The sequence below is a fragment of the Nomascus leucogenys genome, chromosome 18 (assembly GCF_006542625.1).
Source record: "Nomascus leucogenys isolate Asia chromosome 18, Asia_NLE_v1, whole genome shotgun sequence".
NCBI classification, from domain to species: domain Eukaryota; kingdom Metazoa; phylum Chordata; class Mammalia; order Primates; family Hylobatidae; genus Nomascus; species Nomascus leucogenys.
Window position 1 is genome coordinate 95,101,660 of NC_044398.1, and position 23,890 is coordinate 95,125,549.

Genomic DNA, 23,890 nt, shown 5'->3' on the forward strand with positions numbered 1-23,890 from the left:
CTTTCCCAGCACCTGAGTCTAGAAATGTGTGGCTCCTTCCCTCCTACATTTTGGATAAGAGGGAGATATTTCCTTTGATCTTTTATGCAGAAATGTTACAAAGAGCTCTCTCTCTCTCTTGCTCTCTGTCTCTCTCTTTCTCTCTCCCCTCTCTCTCTCCTCTCTCTTTCTCTCTCTCTCCTCTCTCTTTCTCTCTCTCTCCTTCCCTCTTCCCTTCCCTCCCTGTCTCTCTCCTTTAATTGCAACTCTCAATATATTCTATTCTTCCAATTCCTACTGGTTTTATATTTTTCACGCCATATCATTGAGAGGTGGCAGAATTCTATCAACGTTTGAATTTGAAACCAGAAACATATTGTGCTCTTATTTTCTTTCTTTCTTTCTTTTTTTTTTAAAAAAGGCCCTTGGCTTATTGTGAATGGAGCAAAGATTTCTTTTCTCCCTCTCTCACTATTAATATTGAGATACAATTCACAGGGGTGGGCTGGGCGGAGATCAGACTTTAGAATATATCTCTTTGCTGAATAAGTGACAAAAGTTAAAAAGCAGTAATTTAGGAAACTTAAATGTGACAGTCGATGATAGATGGAGGCTGGCATGGCTGCAAAATGAGAAACATTAAAATCGTATATTAGAACAGATCATGCTGCGTACTCCAGTTTGTGTCAGCAAGTTTCTTTTGATATGTCAAGTCCCCATAGGCCTGAAACTCCAGTCTACTTTGAAGATGGATTTTAAAAGAAATATGTTTGTGTTTAGGAACTTAATAATGCCACATGCACCAAGAAATCAGGTACAAAATCAAACTGAATGTGCTACTGTTTGTGGGATTTTTCCATGCCCAGTGCCCCAGGGCGTTATGTATGCTCAGAAACTTTAGAACCAGACCCAATACCACCTTTTCCAGAAAGGCCTTCTGGTAACACCAATTGGGTGCATTTCTGCCTTCCCAGAATCCTCAGCTCCCTGTTTGAATCTGATTCATGACATTCGTTATTTCCCTCCTTACAATAAGTTTTTCTCTATGGTGTCTTATCTTCCCTGCTAACCTGTGAGCCCCACAAGGACAGGGACCACAACGGTTTCATTTCTGCATAGGGCCAGAAAGAGGGCACTCTGGTTATAAGTGTGTCCGAAGGTTTCTTTTCTTCCTATAAGTGCTACCACTTCATGAGGTTAGGACGCTGTGTTTACACTTCTATTGGAATCTATTCATCTTGAACCAGTTTTTATTTTTGTGCTTTTTCCTGTCTTCCATACAGTGAGTTCCTTGAAGGTAGGGTATATTCATTTTGGGAATCTCAATTACCAGCATAGGGACTGAGCCACACTTGGTATTCAGTAGATGCATAGATTAGCAGATCAATGAATCAATAAGTTGATCAATTAATTCTGAGAGCCTCACTTTCTTATGGATGAGCTTCCATGCACTAGAATTTTTGTCTTTAATTAGCTGTGTGTCCAAGAACAAGTCCATTTCCTCTATGTAAGCTGAATCATGAGATCACCAAGATTCTTTCTACCACCAATGTTAAATAACTCTATTTGCTAAATTCTTTGTCTTTGTCAGTGAAAATTACAGTGCTATTTTATTAGTACAATTTTGCCCTTTTGAATTTTATTTACGTAAATAAATTCATCATTATTAAGTTACATGGAGACTTAGTGTTGGAAAGGAGAAAAGAGACCATGTTATGACTGGAGTCTCTTAGATGTCCGTTCTTGCCTCATGGTCTCATAGGCAGATTGAGAAGCTGAACTTTCAGGCCATCCAAGAGTAGAACATCTCTGTCTCATCCCTTAGGCCTCCCAAAGGCACCTGTGAAACTGAAGAAGCAAAGGGTGAAAGAAGTAGGGGTGGGGTCACAGTTTCACTCTTCTCTCTCCATCTGTCTAATTTACTCCATCTCAGGAATGAGTTTGTAAGAAGGCTGCTTTTGTTATAACATCTCAACATGTCACGTTATTCTCCAATCAAGCCTAGAATCTATATCTGGAAAATTTTTACCCACATTTTAAACATATCTCTGTTATTTTCAAAGTGCTGTTTCAGTGCTGGTCAGAGTCTTTGCAGCCAGGTTAATAGTTAACATATTAGATGTTTAATGACTTTTTTTTGTTGTTGTTGAGACAGAGTCTTGCTCTGTCGCACAGGCTGGAGTGCAGTGGCACAATCTTGGCTCTCTGCTACCTCCTCTTCCCGGGTTCAAGTGATTCTCCTGCCTCAGCCTCCCAAGTAGCTAAGATTACAGGCACGTGCCACCATGCCCAGCTCATTTTGGTATTTTTAGTAGAGACGGAGTTTCACCACGTTGGCCAGGCTGGTCTCGAACTCCTGACTTCAAGTGATCTGCCCACCTCAGCTTCCCAAAATGTTGGGATTACAGGCATGAGGCACCATGTCCGGCCATTTAATGACTTCTTTAAACATCATTTCATTATGGTTTGTGTTTTTAGAAATGTAAAACACTTCTAGGTGGATACTGTACTAGAGTATTAGCAATACAAGTAATGAGAGTATTAACATTTTCAGAGCATTTTATTCATTAACATTTTTTTTTTTTTTGGCTTGTTCATTGGAGGTGATATATCCATGTTCAGGATCTGGAATGAAGTCATCCGATTTGAATTCACACCCAAGCTGAAAAATTTACCCAACTTCTCAGGCCTTGTCTTCCCTATCTCGTTTTTTGTGGTTGTTGTTTTTGTTTTTGTTGTGAGATGGAGTTTCACTCTTGTTGCCCAGGCTGGAGTGCAATGGCGCAATCTTGGCTCACCGCAACCTCCACCTCCCAGGTTCAAGCAATTCTCCTGCCTCAGCCTCCTGAGTAGCTGGGATTATAGGCATGTGCCACCATGCTCAGCTAATTTTGTATTTTTAGTAGAGATGGGGTTGCTCCATGTTGGTCAGGCTGGTCTCGAACTCTTGACCTCAGGTGATCCGCCTGCCTTTGCCTCTCAAAATGCTAGGATTACAGACGTGAGCCACCCGCTCCCAGCCAGTTTCCCTATCTCTTAAATGGAAATAATAGTAACAGATACCACCTAGGGTTGCTTAAGGATTAAATAAAATAAAACAGGTGAAGTTTTCAAATGGTCCCTGGCATATCAGAAGCACCAGGTTCAATTCAATTATTAGTATTACATATTCGATTCCCTGAAAGCAACCATGCTTAGCAAATAGATATTAATCTCTGCATGTAATAGTTCAGGAAACTAAGATTAAAAGAAATTGAAAGGGTTGTCTGTTTTGGCACAGAAAGTAACTAATTCAAGGTATAGAACTAGGTCTGCTTTTTCCACACCTAGAGCTCTTTCATGGCACCCAGAACAATCTTTCTTTGAAGCTATTACATTCACACTGAACCAACAGTGTGGGATAAATTAGTTGGAGGAAGAAAACCTAGTGGCCTCCTGGGGAGAGGGACTAATCACTTGAGGAGAGATCGCCGTCTGCATATATCCTGTGTCAGATCAGCATTAGATCTCAGCACAAAGAATGCTCAAATATGACCCCCTCTTAGAAGATAGCCAAAGGTCCTAAATTCCAAGGTGTTAGCCAAATATTCAGAAGAATGCGGTTTTTGGTCAGGCGCCAGGGATCCTTAACACTAGTGAACAGAAGGTCATTCAGCTATAAATAAATAGATTTTGTTTTCATTGAAACTCTATCACTGCTTCATTTTAAACAGTGCTAGGTGGCCAGTCCAATGGTAGAGGAGGGAGGCATTTGTTTGTCTGCAACTCTACAGTTAATGTGGGAACAAAGCTTGCTTTGTCCAAGTGAGATCCTATAACTACATCACACTCATCATCATCTCAGGACCAGGAAGGAGATTCGGGAAGAGATTGTTCTTGAAAAGCATCAGTGATGTCTTTCTGCTTCATTGGCAGTTGACTTTCCTTTTATGTTGGTGAGCAGAGAGGAAGGAGCTTACATTGTCCTCTGAGGGGATGTGGATTGGCATGTACTAGGGTAAAGAGAGATGGCTAGCTTCAGGTTCTTTCTATTGTTTCATTCTGGAATTCCCTCAATATTAATGCTACCTGGTTAATTTCAACCTTGGACCAGTGAAATCTGGGTAATAGCAAGACAGGAAAGTTAAACACATTTTATAAGTTTCAATCATTACATGAGGATAATTGAACGATAACAATGATTAGCTCTTTTCATGTATCAAACATGTAATAAATCATCTCCATAGTCTACAAAGTGTAATACTAAATCTGAACTGACATAGATTGTATTTTTTTGTGTGTTTAAGTACTCAATGATTGATTGATGCATAAATATAATGTGTGGCTCTATTCTATGCACCTCACAAAAATATTAACAGATATTAATAATAATGCTTTTATTATTGTCATTTTACATATGAGAAAGGTAGAATCAGAGGGTCTGACTCCAAAATGTGTGCTCTTTGATGCCACAGGATGCTTCCTCTTGGTTTCGTACAGTCTAAAGCTGACATTAATCTGTGGATGGCTCCTGCTTTTCCCTTAGCAGAAGTTGGTCTTGTGTTCTAGAGGCGACGGTGCTTTCTATTACTCTGCTGCTGCTTAAGGACTTTGCTTTGTAGGAGCTTAAGGCGGGGAGCAGGGTCTTTTCCTTTCTACAGTGGCATTCAGGTGTCTCTTGTACACCTGCATTAATGAGAGAGGGTTCTTTCTCTGATCACCTGCCCTGTCAGCAGTCATAGTGTGTTCGAAATTGGTGGGTTCTTGGTCTCGCTGACTTCAAGAATGAAGCCGCCGACCCTCGTGCTGAGTGCTACAGTTCTAAAGACGGCGTGTCCGGAGTTTGTTCCTTGTGATGTTCGAATGTGTTCGGAGTTTCTTCCTTCTGGTGGGTTCCTGGTCTCGCTGGCTCAGGAGTGAAGCTGCAGACCCTTGCGGTGGGTGTTACAGCGCTTAAGGTGGCGCGTCTGGAGTTGTTCGTTCCTCCCAGTGGGCTCGTGGTCTCGCTGGCTCAGGGGTGAAGCTGCAGACCTTTGCAGTGAGTGTTACAGCTCATAAAAGCAGTGTGGACCCAAAGAGTGAGCAGTAGGAAGATTTATTGCAAAGAGCGAAAGAACAAAGCTTCCACAGTGTGGAAGGGGACCGGAGCAGCTTGCCACTGCTGGCTCGGGCGTTCTGCTTTTATTCTCTTATCTGGCCCCACCCACGTCCTGCCGATTGGTAGAGCCGAGTGGTCTGTTCTGACAGGGTGCTGATTGGTGCGTTTACAATCCCTGTCCCCATCACATCAGTTAGATACAGAGTAGCCACACAAAGGTTCTCCAAGGCCCCACCAGACCAGCCAGACACAGAGTGTCGATTGGTGCATCCACAAACTGGGAGCTAGACACAGGGTGCTGATTGGTGTGTTTACAAACCTTGAGCTAGATACAGAGTGCCGACTGGTGTATTTACAATCCCTGAGCTACACATAAAGGTTCTCCACGTCTCCACCAGACTCAGGAGCCCAGCTGGCTTCACGCAGTGGATCCTGCACGCGGGCTGCAGGTGGAGCTGCCTGCCCGTCCCATGCCGTGCGCTCGCACTCCTCAGCCCTTGGGTGGTCAATGGGACTGGCGCCGTGGAGCAGGGGGTGACGCTCGTCGGGGAGGCTCGGGCCGCACAGGATCCCATGGAGGGGTGGGAGGCTCAGGCATGGCAGGCTGCAGGTCCCGACCCCTGCCACACGGGAAGGCAGCTAAGGTCCGGTGAGAAATCGAGCGCAGCGCCGGTGGGTCGGCACTGCTGGGGGACCCAGTACACCCTCCGCAGCCGCTGGCCTGGGTGCTAAGCCCCTCATTGCTCTGGGCGGCAGGGCCAGCCGGCTGCTCCGAGGGGGAGGGCCCGCCAAGCCCACGCCCACCCGGAACTCCAGCCGGCCCGCAAGCGCCGCACGCAGCCCCGGTTCCCGCTCGCGCCTGTCCCTCCACACCTCCCTGCAAGCTGAGGGAGCCGGCTCCTGCCTTGGCCAGCCGAGAAAGGGGCTCCCACAGTGCAGCGGTAGGCTGAAGGGCCCCTCAAGTGCCACCAAAGTGGGAGCCCAGGCAGAGGAGGCGCCAAGAGCGAGCGAGGGCTGTGAGGACTGCCAGCATGCTGTCACCTCTCAGTAGGTGAGTACTTGTGGAGGCCTGTGGGAAATATCTTATGAGTGAGACCCTCCCATCCTCTGTGTCTGGGGCCCCCAGCTTTTCCAGACAAATGCACCTTCCCAAATGCCAGGAGTTTTTATGTCAGCACATCATAACGTATATGAACTGCTATGCAGAAGTGAGCTGGCGAGTTGACTGTTTTTTATTTTGTTGTTTTGTTTTATTAATTTTTTGAGTATTAGAAAGTCCTCCTTCACTCTAAAATTTTCCCCAACCTCTTGACATAGTGTTTGCAATGAGACCAAGTGAGATAGAATCGTTTCAGAGTTTTGCCGATTTCAAGATCAATATTTCTGGAACGGTTAACAGTTCATGCTTAAACAGAGAGAATCCAGCCAGAAGAGAGATAAGAGAGCAGGGCGTAGTGGCTCACACCTATAATCCCAGCACTTTGGGAGGCCGAGGCGGGCGAATCACCTGAGGTCAGGAGTTTGAGACCAGCCTGGCCAACATGGTGAAACCCTGTCTGTACTAAAAATACAAAAATTAGCCAGGCATAGTGGCGTGTGCCTATAGTCCCAGCTACTGGGGAGGCTGAGAGGCAAGAGAATTGCTTAAACCCAGGAGGCGAAGGTTGCAATGAGCCAAGATTGTGCCACTGTACTCCAGCATGGATGACAGAGTGAGACTCCATTTAAAAAAATCCATGCATCCATTCATTCATTTATTCATTTGCTCAAAAAATATTTACTGAATTGTTTTTTTAGATGCACAACCTTAGTCAGTCTCTGGGGATACAAAGGTAACAAGAAGACAGGACCCTTGTTTCAATGGAGGAGACATCCTGATGCCTGAGACAGAAGGAAAAAAAAAATAAAGCAAATAAATCAACAAAATAACAGCTGTTGGGATAAGTGCTCTGTAGCAAACAAACAAGGCAAGGATAGAAGATCTTCCTGGAGGCAGTGAGGTAGGGGTCCTTAATTAAGTGCTCAGAAACAAAATTTAAGGTCATATTTTGGATGAGACCTAATGGAAGACAGAGTGCTAGGCATGTGAAGATCTGGGGAAATTCATTCTGTGCAGAGGAAGCAGCCCGTGGGGAAAACCTAGGATCTGATAAGAGCCTGCTTTTATGGATTAATATAAGGCAGATGTGGCTGAAACTTACGGAGTAGGGAAACAGATAAGTGGGGTGCAGTTGGAGGTGCAAGTCAGGGTCAGAACATTCAGGGTCATACAAACCAAGGAAAGACAGGGGCTTCATGTAAGCACAAGAGGTGAGGGTATTCAAGCGTGGAATGGTATCACCTGATTCACATTTCACCAAGGAAGCTCTTGCTGGGGGAGATAAGAATCCCGAAAAGGAGAATGGTAGCAGGAAGGCAAGTCAGGATGGAACTGCAAGTCATCCAAATGACAGATCGTTTCTTGGTTGGAGTGGGGTGTTGAGACTGTGGTTCTGATAAGTTGCTAGATTTGAGATGTTTTATACATAGAACGTCCAGAGCTTGCTAACGTATTTGGTGCCAAACATTTAAAAACTGGGAAAGAATCAAAGGTGAATTCTAGAATTTTGCCTTGAGAACTAGGTTGATGATGGTGCATGAAAAACAGTGTTGTCTCCTTCTGAGCAGGGAAAAACAGGGAGTGAGAAGATGTGGGGCAGAGGCAGAGTTGCTGTGGGGACCTATTAGCATGGGGTTCCTAGTTCTCTCTCCCTGACCATAGTAAAGTAATGGGGTGGGGATAGGTAACCTCACCTTTAGATTTGAGATCCTTCTCTTTAAAATCCTTCCTAATCAGAACTAAATTTGCAGATAAAACCATCTCATGCATATACTTCTCAAACTCTATTTTTTGTTGTTGTTTGGTTTATTTTGCCTGTTTTTGTTTGTTCTCCTGAAAGACTTCACATTTTTAACTAGGGTGATTTTAAGAGCAATACTCTTCGTAAATACTCAAGAGAACACACATGTCACTGCTGGCATAACATTTCAGAACAACATATCATTTTCCCCTGACATAGAAGGCATTAAAGTCCTGCTTAGCTCACCAGAGGCTCTAAAATATATTTCACACAGGAACAGGAGAGGCACATGAAGAATTCATTTGTCTCATCCCTTTCTTAAAAGGGTGATCAGAGACACATAAACTCTTCATGAAAAATGAATGCAGGAAAAAGCTTCCAAATGGGGAGAAAACCTTGCAATGACTAGGTCAAAGGTAAGCCAAAGAAAATGGCTCTAGAGAGAGGAAGCAACTCAGAGCTTGTCATTATCCAGAGAAGCCAGCTGCGTTTCTGCACACGTGCATGCGAGGGTCAGCCAGCAAGCCAGATACTGCTTTGGGGCAACAGAGGCCGAGTGCTTGTCATCCGGTGATGGTCTTGGTGGCCAGGTAACAGATGAGCAAGAAGAAATCATTTTTTTTCACTCAATGATATTTCCACTTACCCGTATTATTTGCCACTTTCAGCTTGCACACAGACACATACACACACACATACACACATGGCACATCTAAGGCCTTGTGAGGAAGATAAGCCATAGAGAAAAATGAGGGAGAGTAAATAGAAGAGGCCCTGTTACATTTCCTTTGCCATGAAACCTCTTTGTTTACAGCATGTCCACAAATCACAACATGCATTGAGGATGGAGTCCTTTTTAGAGAAGCTAATTATAAAAACATGGTCTGGCATGAAAATGGGGAGATGGTTCCAAACCATTCCAAAGTAGGATGCCAGGTTTCTTGTAGCTTTCAATGTGTACATTGAAATTGCCAAAGCCCTTCCGCTCACTGTTTCTGTACTCCGGTTGTTCCTTGCCGCAGAGAAGAGTGATTTTTGGAGAGCAGAAATAAAAGATGGGGTTGGCAGAGGGGAGAAAGAAAGTTTAAAACTCTTCTAAATTAGAATTTGCTTTAAACTGAGTCAAAAGGTTTCTTTCTTTCTCTATCTTATTTTATTTTAATATCCAACAAAATAGCACCTATATATGTAGACAGAAAGGATTCTGGGTGACCAACAGCAATCTCTCTCTTTTATTGATTCTCTCAAAAAAATTTATTTGGTTGCCATAATCTGCAGGGCTTTTTTAAAAAAGTGTTCTCACCCTCTTCATGCTGTTATTTACAGTTACACCTGGCCTACCAAAATGTGGGTGCCATTTGTGATTTTATTTATTTATTTATAATTTTAAGTGGACATGTAAGATTATATATATTTGTGGCATCCAGAAGGATGGTTTGATGTATGTATACATTGTGGAATAGCTGACTCAAGCTACTTAACTCAGTGCATGACTTCACATACTTCTCCATTTTTTTGTGATGAGACCACTTAAAATCTACTTTCTTAGCCATTTTTACGTATACAATGTATTATTAACTATAGTCCGCATGATACAATAGCTCTCCTGAACTTGTTCAACTGAAATTTTCTGTTCTCTGACCAATGACTCTGTAAACACACCCCCATCTCTGCTCCCAGCTTCTAGCAGCCACCATTCTATTCTCTGCTTCTAGGAGTTTAACTTTTTAAGGTTCTACATGTAAGTGAGATCATGTGTTTATCCTTCTGTGCCTGCCTTATTTCCCTTAACATAATGTCTTCTACGTTTATCTGAGTTGTCACAAATAACAGGATTGCTTTCTTTTTTAAGGCTGAATAATATTCTTTGAGTATATATGACACATTTTATTTATCCATTCATCCATTGATGGACACTCAGGTGGATTCCATACCTTGGCTATTGTGAATAGTGCTGCAATAAACATGGGAGGGCAGATATCCCTTCAACGGGCTGATTCCATTTCCTTTAGATATATACTGAATTGTAGGATTGCTGGCTTATGTGGTAGTTCCATTTTTAATTTTTTGAAAAACCTCCATACTGTTCTCCACTGTGGAAGTACTAATTTAGATTCTCATTAACAGGGTGCAGGGGTTCTTTTTTTCTCTGTGCCCTCACCAACCACTTGTTGTCTTTTGTCTTTTTAGTAATAGCCATTGTAACAGGTGTGAGGTGATATCTCATTGCGGTTTTGATTTGCATTTCCCTGATAATTAGTGATGTTCAGCATTTTAAAATATATATGTTGGCTATTTGTATGTCTTTTTTTAGAAATATCTATTTAGGTCCTTTGCCCATTTTTAAATCAGATTGTTTGTTTTACTATTGAGTTGTTTGAATTATTTGTTTATTTTGGATATTTACCCTCTATTAGATGTATGTTTTGCACATATAGTCTCCCATTCTGGAGGTTATCTCTCCTCTCAGTTTTAATAAATCTGTTGTTGTTTTTTTCTTTTTGAGACAGAATCTTGCTTTGTCACCCAAGCTGTAGTGCAGTGGTGTGATCTCAGCTCACTGCAACCTCCACCTCCCAGGTTCAAGCAATTCTCCTGCTTCAGCCTCCCGAGTAGCTGGGATTGCAGGCATGCACCACCATGCCCAGTTAACTTTTGTATTTTTAGTAGAGATGGGGTTTTACCATGTTGGCCAGGCTGGCCTTGAACTCCTGGCTTCAAGTGGTCTGCCCACCTCAGCCTCTCAAAGTGCTGGGATTAGAGGTGTGAGCCACGTGCCCAGTCAGTTTTATTTTTTTACTTTAAGTTCCGGGATACATGTGCAGAAGGTGCAGGTTTGTTATATAGATAAACGTGTGCCATGGTGGTTTGCTGCACCTGTTAACCCATCATCTAGGTTCCCTCCCCTCACCCCCCAGCCCACAACAGGCCTTGGTGTGTGTTGTTCCCCTCCCTGTGTCTATGTGTTCTCATTATTCAATTCCCACTTATGAGTGAGAACATGCTGTATTTGGTTTTACTGTGCCTGTGTTAGTTTGCTGAGGATGATGGCTTCCAGCTTCATCCATGTCCTTGCAAAGGACGTGATTTCATTCCTTTTTATGGCTACATAGTATTCCATAGTGTATATGTACCACATTTTCTTTATCTAGTCTATCATTGATGGGCATTTGGGTTGGTTCCATGTCTCTGCTACTGTAAATAGTGCTGCAATAAACATATGTGTGCATGTGTCTTTATAGTAGAATGATTTATATTCCTTTGGGTATATACCCAGTAATGGGATTGCTGGGTCAAATAGTATTTCTGGTTCTAGATTTTTGAGGAATCCACAGTGGTTGAACTAATTTACATTCCCACCAACAGTGTAAAAGCATTCCTATATCTCCACAGCCTCGCCAGCATCTATTGTTTCTTGACTTTTTAATAATCTCCATTCTGTCTGGCATGAGATGGTATCTCATTGTGGTTTTGACTTGCATTTCTCTAATGATCAGTGATGTTGAGCTTTTTTTCATATGTTGGTTGGAAGCATAAATGTCTCCTTTTGAGAAGTGTCTGTTCATATCCTTTGCCCACTTATGATGGGGTTGTTTGATTCTTTCTTGTAAATTTGTTTAAGTTCCTTGGAGATTCTGGATATTCGATCTTTGTCAGATGGGTAGATTGCAAAAATTTTCTTTCATTCTGTAGATTGCCTGTTGACTCTGAAGATTGTTTCTTTTGCTGTGCAGAAGCCCTTTAGTTTAGTTAGATCCCATTTGTCAATTTTTGCTTTTGTTGGAATTACCTTTGACATTTTTGTCATAAAATCTTTGCCCACGCCTATGTCCTGAATGGTATTGTCTAGGTTTTCTTCTATGGTTTTTATTGTTTTGGGTTTTACATTTAAGTTTTTAATCCATCTTGAGTTAATTTTTGTATAAGGTGTAAGGAAGGGGTCTAGTTTCAGTTTTCTGCATATGGCTAGCCAGTTTTCCCAGCATCACTTATTAAATAGGGAACCATTTCCCTCTTGCTTGTTTTTGTCAGATTTGTCAAAGATCAGATGGTCGTAGATGTGTGGTGTTATTTCTGAGGTCTCTGTTCTGTTCCATTGGTTTATATATTTCTATGTCTGTTTTGGTACCAGTACCATGCTGTTTTGGTTACTGCAGCCTTGTAATATAGTTTGAAGTCAGGTAGTGTGATGCCTCCATAATTATCTCAATAGATGCAGAAAAAGTCCTTCAACAAAATTCAACATCCCTTCTGTTTAAAACTCACAATAAACTAGTTATTGATGGAACATAGATCAAAATAATAAGAGCTATTTATGAAAAACCCATAGGCAATATCATACTGAGTGGGCAAAAGCTGGAAGCATTTCCTTTGAAAACCGGCACAAGAAAAGGATGCACTCTCTCACCACTCCTATTCAACATAGTGTTGGAAGTTCTGGCCAGGGCAATCAGGCAAGAGAAATAAACAATTCAAATGGGAAGAGAGGAAGTCAAATTGCCTCTGTTTGCAGACAACATGATTCTATATTTAGAAAACCCATTGTCTCAGCCCCAAAACTCCTTAAGCTGATAAGCAACTTCAGCAAAGTCTCAGGATAAAAAATCAGTGTGCAAAAATCACAAGCATTCCTATACACCAACAATAGACAAGCAGAGAGCCAAATCATGAGTGAACTCCCATTCACGATTGGTACAAACAGAATAAAATACCTAGGAATACAGATAACAAGGGATGCAAAGGGCCTCTTCAAGGAGAACTATGAACCACTGCTTAAGGACACAAACAAATAGAAAAACATTCCATCCTCATGGATAGGAAGAATCAGTATCATGAAAATGGCCATACTGCCCAAAGTAATTTATAGATTCAATGGCTACATCACACCACCACTGACATTCTTCACAGAATTAGAAAAAACTACTTTAAATTTCATACGGAACCAAAAAAGAGCCCGTATAGCCAAGAAAATCCTAACCAGTCAGTTTTAATAAATCTTACCACTATTTTAATCTACTTGCATTGTAATCTAACCAGGACAATGAAAGAATGTTGGCCAAGTATTTTTACTCCATCACTTCCTGTCTCAGCTCTGTGAAAAAGTAACATAATATTAGGCATTTAATGTGTTTGTTGGTTTAGACCAGTACTGCTCAATAAAATTTTCAGTGATGGTGGAAATGTTTTTATATCTGCATTGACCAATATGGTATTCCCTAACCACATGTGGCTTTTGAGCCCTTGAAACGTGGCTAGTATGATTGAGACACTGAAGTTTTCATTTTACGTTTTAATTAATGTAAATTTAGACAGTCTCTTGTGGCTTGTGTACACTATATAGGACAGTGCAGATTTACAAACTTGAAAAATAAGTCAAGGACTCAAATGCCCACTTTTCATATTGAAAAGGGCTCTGAACCCAGAAGAACAATTTTGTCAATTGATCTGTATATTCAACTCAGACAAGTCATTGAAGGCCTGTGGGCCTTGTTTTTCTCTTTTGTAAGGTGGGTGCAAGAGCCCCTTCTCTCCCTGCCTCATGTCGTTATTGTATGGCTGAAGGCAATGGAGGAAAAAGGAAGAGTTTAACTAAATGTGGTACTTCATACAACTGTATAGTTTAGAGAGGATGGTCACTCTCAATGAAATGAACCTTCCTCATCTTAGTGTTTATTTTAGCTTTTGGAAGGTCTTTAAATGCCACATACAGAATTTATGCTTTTAAAATTAGTTTACTAGATGTTCTTACACGAATCCCATTTAACAAATGCGGAAAATGAAGCACGGAGACATTAAGTAACTGAGTGATTCCCAAAATCACTCAGGGAGGGATGGAGCTAGTATTTAAACGGGAACAATTGGAACCTAAACACTTATCTCCATAATGACCCCCTAAAGCACATTCTGACTCATTGGTGGCCATTTCAGCACCCATTCCCTCATTCGTACCATGCTTTCTTGTTGTTTTTGTTTTTTTCCTGCCCAGACAGTTTTGCTCTTGTTGCCCAGGCTGGAGTGCGATGGCACGAGCTTGGCTCACTGCAGCCTCACCTCCTGGGTTCAAGCAATTCTCCTGCCTCACCCTCCCGAGTAGCTGGGGTTATAGGCGCCTGCCACCATGCTTGGCTAATTTTGTGTTTTCAGTAGAGACAGAGTTTCACCATGTTGGTCAGGCTGGTCTCGAACTCCTGACCTCAAGTGTTCCCCTTGGCCTTCCAAAGTGCTGTGATTACAGGCATGAGCCACTGCGCCCAGCCCCCTACCATGCTGCCTACAGATCTGGACCTGAGGTTTAGTTTGATTGGCCTTAAGCCAATCAGCACATCTCCTACCCCTGGTCACATAACAGGTGGGCACATGGTGCATTTCAGGCCAGTGAGACTAAGGCATTTACTGGAGACTTCAGGTGGAGATGTTTCCTCTCTTGCTTATTATAAACTGAGAAACTCATAACCTGGTTATTGCTGTCAATCATTTTGGAATAAAAAATGTGCCCTAGGTGAGAAAGGAACAAAGACCAAGGAAGGTAGACTGAAGACATGTAAAAAATCCCTTGATCCTTGGTGATACTGGTGATCTGCCTGATATAGCCTTACTTGTATTCCACTCTATGGTTGGACGTTTCAGTTCTGTGGAATTATGCTTTTAAAACAGTGTAATTTTTTGTTTTGCTATTGCAGTTGCAGTTGCTGTTATAACAACTGCAGCAATGGAAAGCAATCTAAAGTAATATAGTCATGTCTTGTGCAAACTCAAAATTTCACAACCCAGAATATAATGTCCATCATCTGAAAGTCAAAGTTTAATACTAATACACAAAGTGTTGCTTCTAGTTCAGAGACACGATTCTCTGCTCTGGCATTTGGAATGAGGTCTCCATAACAAGGGATAACAGATTAGCTCTGCAGCAAGCAATGGCAGTACATTAAAAGAATATTAAGGTTGTGACAGGAAATGATATCAGTAAGAGCAATTCGTCGGGAAGGGAGAGGCACCATATGTGCAGCCAACATTGCGATGCAAGAACAGGAGGGGGAGTAGAATTAGGAAGGTCATTAAAGAGACTCCCCGTGGTGCCCAGGAGTTAGAAGACATATGGCACCTTTGCCCCGAGTTGGGAGGTTTCATTTCTCTTTGCTTCCATCTTCTTGTTCATCTTTGGAAGGAAACAGGAAGAAGAGCTGAGCAAGAGTCAGTGATGTGGGTCCTTATCTTAAGGTGACTGAGTGGGGAAGCAGGAGGTGAGATTTAGTGGAAGAGCACTGGGTTGTCAGTTCTAAGGCTTGGGTTCTATGCATTATTAACTCTGTGACTTTAGGTAAATCACTTGAATTTCTGAGCTCCAGTTGGTTCATCTGAAAAATAGAAGGACAACATTTTAGCCATAGTGAAACACTACCCCGCCCTCAAAAAGTCATGCATTCTCTTGCCTCTGGGATTTCAATCCTGTACTCTCTCTGTTTGTGTACTCTTCCCCACTACCCCTCTTTAACTGTTATTTTCAGCTCAAGTGTCACCTGCTGTATGAAGCCTTCTGACCTGGGTTGGATATCTCCCCTTCTACTCCTGTGTCCCCCAGGACTTATCACACAATAGTGATTGCCTATTTCTCCTCAATAGAAGTTAAAAGTATACACAAATATCCGCTTTCCGCCCTGCATATATCGTAAACATTAAGCTTTTTGAGGTCAGGGACCATGTTTATACATCAATGTGTTTCCGGGGCTAATTAAATGCGGGTGTGGCATCAGATGGGGGCTCAAATGAAGGCATCAACATAAACTAGGCCTCCTAAGCTGTGCAGGGATCTCTTGGTGCGTTTGTCAACTCTCTATCCCATTCTCTGTATGTAATTTAAAAGATCCTCCCCTTCCCAGGATACTTACTCTTTGACATTGCCCTTGACCTTCAAAAGAGGGCTTTGGATCCTTCGGTGCATTTGAAGGTGGAAATTTATTACTTCTCTTTTTTTGTTTTTTTTCGTGGAGGTGGGGGCAAGTTCTCACTCTGTCACTCAAGTTGGAGTGCAGTGTTGCAATCATGGCTCACTACAGTCTCAACCTCCAGGGCTCAAGCAATCCTTCCATCTCAGCCTCCCAAATACCTGGGACTACAGGCATGCACCACTACACTCAGCCATATTTTCAATTGAGAAAGAGAAAAGCAAAACAGATTTGGAACAAGATATTGGGTATATTGCAAGGAAAACTGTAGTGGAAAATGGAAGAGGGGAGTAGAGAGAAGAAGACCACCTATGTGGCAGTGTTAAATATATTTGCTTCATCCAATCTAGAAACACATTCCAGTGGTTACAGGAATTTCACTCATCAGTTAGATGTCTTCTTCCATGCAGTAGAATGAGGACATTATAGAAGTTTCCCCACGGAAACTTTGAGGAAACCAGTTTACCTTCTAATCCTGTTTCACAGAGGAAATAGAATGTCTGGACTTAAATGAGTCTTTTCTCTCCCTTTCCTTCTTTTCTCTTGTAGAAATGGAAAAGAAAAAACTCTTCTGCCTGGGGCTGCTTCCTTCTTACACAGTCTCCTGGAAACTCTGTTCTTTCCACCTTCCACTCTCTACTAGTTTCCATGCATCAGCTTTTTAAAGGCTGCACACAAAAGCTTTCATTTGCTGCTCCTGATAACTAGGACAGCCCTTTCACCCTACCTTCGTAATCAAAGACATACACCTGGTTCTCAGTGGAAGAGGCACTGAAGGATAACTTAGAAAGAGAAAGGAACGCATGTTTCCCCAAACATGTACTCTCTGAGGTCATATTAGTCTCTTGCTTCCCTGCTCTTTTGTGACAAGCAATGTTAAGGTAGGCATTGCTGATCCTAAACTTCCTTTGCTCCCTAACATCCAACCAACCACCTCTGCCTCTTTCTTTCAACAATTCTATCATGTTCTTGGACTGACCAATTACAAATGGCCATTTTAAGTGATAGCTTTCCAGGTAAGAAAAAGTTACAAATTGCCCAATCCAAGTGAATATTTGTGTGGCCAGGACTATGGTTATAGTCACGTATGTCAACTCATTCTCAGAACATCAACCTCTAGACTCCCTCTGTCAGCCACATGAAAGGGCTTAGGTGATAAACTCAACCACAGCCAGGTGGCAAATAGCAAAAGAATTCAATTCAGCATGTAAGTCTCAATCCCATACGAACTAAAATCCATCTGTGTTGATCAATATATTATGTCTGTCATAATGGATATCCTTTGGGTTAAGAGTAGTAAAATAGTAATAAATCCTTGTTTTGAGGACAAGACACTTTTTTTGTTTTTAGCCTCTTTTTTTTGGCAAACATGTAAAAGAAAAAGAGGACCCAAGGATAGGCAGTTTGTCAAGTAACAAGATTTGAACCTAGTCTAATAACAGGTAGGCTATGGATGTGGGCAAGATCCTTCTTAATTGGTGCAGATGGTAGGTGGGACACTCACAAGATACAATGAAACTGGGTCACCCAAGCCTCCTAGTATTTTTGAAGATCCCGTTGCCATACATGGCTGGGAGTATCTTGAGTGCAAAGCAGCTCTTTCAGTTTTGTGATATACTTGCTATGATTTTCAACTTTGTTGTCCCCACATTTACAGATGAGTTACAAGGCAGATAACTATCCCAGCAAATGGTAAAACTCTGATAATGAAGTGCAAAACAGCCAAAGGCTGAGATAATATATTTCCATTTTGAGTTTATCTTTCCCCAAATTTCTTAAAGGACATTAACCGCCAAAAGTTCTCCCTTCACAAATGCAAATATGATTAAAGTGGTGATTACATCTAAAAAAAAGTCATGCTATGTGGCAAAATAGTTTGATGTTCATCTTGCTGTTTTCAGCGGCAGTTTCACGAGGGTGCAGAATGCATGAGAAGCTTTAATCCAGGGAGAGATATCAATGAGTCTCTGGAGCCCAATTAAGAATTTGAAGAAGGATCTCCAAAGTTATCCATTAGTTCAAGATAGGAGTTACTGAGAAAGTGGCTGTATGAGGCACAGACAAACACCAATTTAGAGAAACAGGACAGTACATGTGTATGGACCAAACATCTCATTGGATTTCCCTCCAATACCTCTGCCCCCAGCACGCTCAGTCTCATTTAAGATGAGAAAACTGATATCTTAAGAGGTGAAGCGATATGCTTAAGGTTTAACAGCAAGGTAAGTTCTCTCTCAGGGGAAAGACAAATATTTGTCTTTTGAGCAGAAGTTGTAGATGTTCTGCCCATATGCCCTCATCTTTAATGCCTCTGCAAAAGCTGGTCAGACTTCCATCCACCAGCACCTGCACTTCATTACCCAAGGGAACTTTCTTTAGCTACCAGTGTCCACGTTGACCACTCTGTGGCAGGCTGGAAGACCTGAGAATTAACATCATTCACAAGCATCCCTCAAACAATGGTAGAGCGGAGTTGGTGTATAAATACCCCATTGTCCTCACCCCTCAGATGGGGTAACATGGAGGTGCATGTTCTACCTTGACTGCCAGAGAGTCTCCAGGGAGTTTAACTAAGCCGCAGTCATTCACCAGGATAACTGACATGACAACACACCCTTTATTGTGTCACTTATTTTGCCTGTCTTATTTCCCCACCCACTGTGTCATATTTTCCTTAACTCTTAATTAAACTCTACTTGTGCTTGAATGTTTTTCCAGGGTCTGCTTCTGGTAGATGTGAAATGCAGACAGTCCTATCTACTTCACACTCTGTGGAGTCATCTATTATCCGTGCTTACAAAAAAAAAAAAAAAAAAGTCGGCCAGTGGTGGTAGCTCACGCCTGTAATCCCAGAACTTTGAGAGGCTGAGGCAGGTGGATTGCCTGAGGTCGGGAGTTCAAGACCATCTTGACCAACATGGGGAAATCCCATCTCCACTAAAAATACAAAATTAGCCAGACATGGTGGTGCATGCTTGTAATCCCGGCTACTTGGGAGGCTGAGGCAGGAGAATCGTTTGAACCCAGGAGGCGGACGTTGCGGTGAGCCGAGATGGCGCCATTGCACTCCAGCCTGGGCAACAAGAGCAAAACTCTGTCAAAAAAAGTCACAATTGCTATTTCATGTCTCTTTTCCCCAAAACACAGACCTAGAATTGGATCCCCAAATGTATGGGAAATGGGAAACGTCTGGATGGTTCTGCTAAGGTTTCTTCTGAATTGGACAAGAGTCGGGTAGGATAAAATCCTACATTTCACCACTGATTAGGGGTCTGAACAGTACAAGGGGAACAGGGAGAACACTGGGGTTGGGGCTCTGTCTCCCTACTTCCTTTAGGTGAGTCTCTTTAAACAGGGATTGATTCCATGATAATGCTAAAAATGTACTAGAGGAAGACTAGTGGAGACATATGTTACATAATTTTTAAGAATTCTACTTGGGGATAGTTTTTTCTTGCATGAGAAGAGGATTTTGAAGGTTCTCAGCAAATAAAGTCATTCCATGATTTTTTGTTGTTGTTGTTGTTGTTGAGACGGAATCTCACTCTTTTGCCGAGGCTGGAGTGCTGTGGCGTGATCTCTGCTCACTGCAACCTCCACCTCCTAGGTTCAAGCCATTCTCCTGCCTCAGCCTCCTGAGTAGCTGGGACTACAGGCGTGTGTCACCATGCCCAGCTAATTTTTTGTATTTTTAATAGAGACAGGATTTCACTGTGTTAGCCGGGATGATCTCAATCTCCTGACCTCGTGATCCACCCGCATTGGCCTCCCAAAGTGCTGAGATTACAGGCGTGAGCTACTGCGCCTGGCCCATGATATTCTTTAGAAGCCATATGGGCCATAGACAATCTATAAAAGTATGTTTTTATTTTATTTGTTTTAACTTTTACTTTAGGTTCAGGGGTTTACACGTGCAGGTTTATTATATAGGTAAATCTGTGAATCGGGGGTTTGTTGTAGAGATTATTTCATCACCCAGGTACTAAGCTGAGTACTCATTAGTTATTTTTCCTGCTTATCTCCCTCTTTCTACCCTCCACCCTGTGATAGGCCCCAGACTGTGTTGTTCTCTTCTATGTATCCATGTGTTCTGATCATTTAGCTCCCACTTCTAAGTGTGACCATGTGGTATTTCTTTTTCTGTTTCTGTGTTAGTTTGTTAAGGATAATGGCCTCCAGCTCTATCCATGTCCCAGCAAAGGACAGGATGTTGTTTGTTCTTTTTTGATGGCTGCATAGTGTTTCATGGTGTATATGTACCAATTTTCTTTATTCAGTCTACTGCAAAGGGCATGAACAGACACTTTTCAAAAGAAGGTATATATGCAGCCAGCAAGCCTGTGGGAAAAAAAAGCTCATGATAGGTGGATCATGAGAAAAATGTCAATAAAACCACAATGAGGTCAGGCACGGTGGCTCGTGCCTGTAATCCCAGCACTTTGGGAGGCCGAGGTGGGTGGACCACCTGAGGTCAGGAGTTTGAGACCAGCCTGGCCAACACGGTGAAACCCTGTCTCTACTAAAAATACGAAAAGTAGCAGGGCTTGATGGTGCATGACTGTAATCCCAGCTACTTGGGAGGCTGAGGCAGGAGAATTGCTTGAACCCGGGAGGCAGAGGTTGCAGTGAGCCAAGATTGCACCACTGCACTCAAACCTGGGCAACAGAGCAAGACTCTGTCTCAAAACAGAAACACACACACACACACACACACCATCTCACACCAGTCAGAATGGCTACTCCTAAAAAGTCAAGAAATAACAGATGGCTGGCAAGATTGCAGAGAAAAAGGAACACTTAGACACTGTTGGGGGGGGTGAAAATTAGTTCAATAATTGTGGAAAGAAGTGTGGCAATTCCTCAAAGAGCTGTAAAAGTATTTTTAATCTACTTTGTCCTAAAACAGCATCCAGGGGTTAACCCCTGAATGGAACATATTTATCTTTCTGAAACCATTCTATAATCAAGCTAACTGAGTAGTCTTTTTTGTTTGGTTGTTTTTCTTCAGAAGGAATATGGGCAATCATTATTAGTTTCATAGAATTTAGAGTTCAAGGAATTATCCTAGATTTCTTGTAGATTTGCAGACTCCTAATTGATACTCCTGATGGGTCACATGGACTTCGGCCTTCTACGAAGTGAGATTAAATTTTGGGGATGCAAGCACTGGAAATTGAGATTACAGAATAAAAGCATTCTATTTTGTGTGAAGATGCAATTTAATGCAATGCCTAATTCATCTTACGTGCTCAAGACTTGTTCACTATTTTTCTTATTTTCACGCAAGCACTGAAAAGAAACAGCTTTAACGACAAATTCAGTGACATTGTCAATAAATATTGGAATCCACACCGCCTTCAGGAAGTGCTAACAGGAGGGGTGATACATTCTGAAAACCAGGGAGGGTGGTTTGTGCACAGAGGCTGCACATCTGCAGTTTTCTTGCTCATTTTCTGAGTAGTGGTCTGGAAAGTCACCCTTGAAGGGCTTTAATTCAAGGCTATCAAGCTATCCTTGTTTGGGTTTGTATCTTGGAATTCAACAATGGCACTCAGCTAACATGAAAAAAACCTGATACCGATTTTATGTAAATATTTTTAGAGGCTAAAGAAATCCACCCCTGAAAAAAGGAGGACAGGGGGATGTTTAAACAAAAATACTAAATTCAACGTCATACAAATCATATCCAGTGACTCAGGACAATATATGAGTTAATGAAGGGTTTCTTCCCTTTCTGTCTCCCTCTCTTTCTTTCTCTTTATCTCTGTCTTCCCCTCTCTGCTCCTCCTGCTTTCTCTCCCTTCCTCCCTCCTTCTCTTTCTCTGCATGTTTCTCTCTCTCTTTCCCTTTCCAATGTCTCTATATCTGACTCTGCCTTTCTGTGTTCTTTCTTTCTCTCTCTCATTTCCTAAATTAAATGATCTTCATTATCACTGAAATTATAGTAAACTTTTATATGAAAGAGCTTGATTCTTAAAATCTTGTTAGTTTGAAAACCAGGCAAAGGCCGGACAAGGTGGCTCCTGCCTGTAATCCCAGCACTTTGGGAGGCCGAGGCGGGCAGATCACTTGAGGTCAGGAGTTCGAGACCAGCCTGGCCAACGTGGTGAAACTCCATCTCTACTAAAAATACAAAAATTAGCCAGGTATGGTGACACGCGCCTGTAATCCCAGCTATTTGGGAGGCTGAGGCAGCAGAATTGCTTGAGCCCAGGCGGTGGAGGTTGTGGTGAGCCAGACTAATGCCACTGCACTCAAGCTTGAGTGACAGAGTGAGACTTGGAAAAGAAAAAGAAAGAAAGAAAAAAAAGAAAACCAGGCAAAATTTCAACCAGCTAGTATAAAAAGCTATCTTTGCAGGATACAAGTTGTTCTATAATTTTCGGAGTTTTGAGGAATTGGATACCTGTTTTTTAAACAGCCATCCTTCCTTAACAGGAAAATCTCAAGATACCAAGAAATTTTACAACTCCCTGGTTTATTTTCACATTTAGTTTGGAATCTCTCCAGTGACAGCTTCTCCAAAGCATTAAAACTTCTTCTTGAATACTTGTTCTTGCAGAGAACTCATTTCTCTAGAAACCTCAACGATATCTACAAAGGGCCCTGGCCCCTCTTAGCATATCCTTCTACAGCTTGACCATGTTGGTTTTATTTTCTAAGTGGAATATTGAGAGTCAAAGTAACACCCAAATTGGTAAGTCTAAGAATAAAATTCTAGAAGGGGGAAAATGGGCAAATAAACAGAAGAAATCCAAATGGCTAATAAGCATATATCAAAGAGGTCAGTTTCATTAAGGAAGGAATATACACTAAACAAATATGATTAAAAATGAAGAAAAGATCTGAATAGACATTTCTCAAAAGAAGACATACAAAGGGCCAATAGGTATAGGAAAAAACTCTCAACACCACGAATCATCAGAGAAATGCAAATCAAAACCACAACGAGATATGCTCTCACCCCAGTCAAAATGCTGTTTATGAAGTACATAGGCAGTAACAGATGCTGACGAGGATGCAGAGAAAGAGGAACCGTTGTACACTATTGGTGGGAATGCGAATCATTAGAGCCTCTATAAAAACCAGCACAGAGTTTCTCAAAAAACTAAAAATAGAACTGCCGCATGAATCAGCAATTCCACCACTGGGCATACACTCAAAAGAAAGGAAATCAGTATATCGAAGAGATATCCGCATGCCCATGTGTTTTGCAGCACTGTTCACAATAGCCAAGATTTGGAAGCCACGTAAGTGTCCATCAACAGATGAATGGATAAAGAAAACCTGGTACAGACACAATAGACTATTAATCAGCCATATAAGAGAATTAAATCCTGTTGTTTACAACAACATGGATGGAACTGGAATATGGGAAGTGAAAGTGAAATAAGCCAGACACAGAAAGACAAATATTGCATGTTCTCACTCATATGTGGGAGCTAAAAAAAAAAAATTGAACTCAGAGATAAGAGAGTAGAAGGATGGTTACCAGAGTTGGGAACGGTAATGAGGAGGGGGAAATAAACAGAGGATGGTTAATGGATACAAAATACAGCTAGATAGAAGGAATACGATCTAGTATTTGGTAGCACAATAGGGTGACTATAGTTAACAATGATTTATTGTATATTTCGAAGTAACGAAAAGAGTGGAATTGGAATGTTGCTAATACAAAGAAATGATAAATGCTTGAGGTGACGAATATCCCAATTACCCTGATTTGATCATTACACATTGTATGCTTGTGTCAAAATTTCACATGTGCCCATAAATATTTACAACTATCATATGTCCATAATAATTAAAAATTACTTTTTAAAAAAAAGATAAGATGTAGTTTCCTACGATTCATGTAGCTATAAAAAAAACTGATAAACCGATAGTAGTGCTAGCTAGGTCTGAGAAAAAGGCGCTTACATATACAGCAACTCTAGGAGAAAATGTATTTTAAAAATTTTAGGAGAGAAAAATACTCCTTGTGTATCATTTACACTTGCAGAAATAGGACTTAAGAATGTAAATATGCAAAGGTGTTTAGCTACTGAACA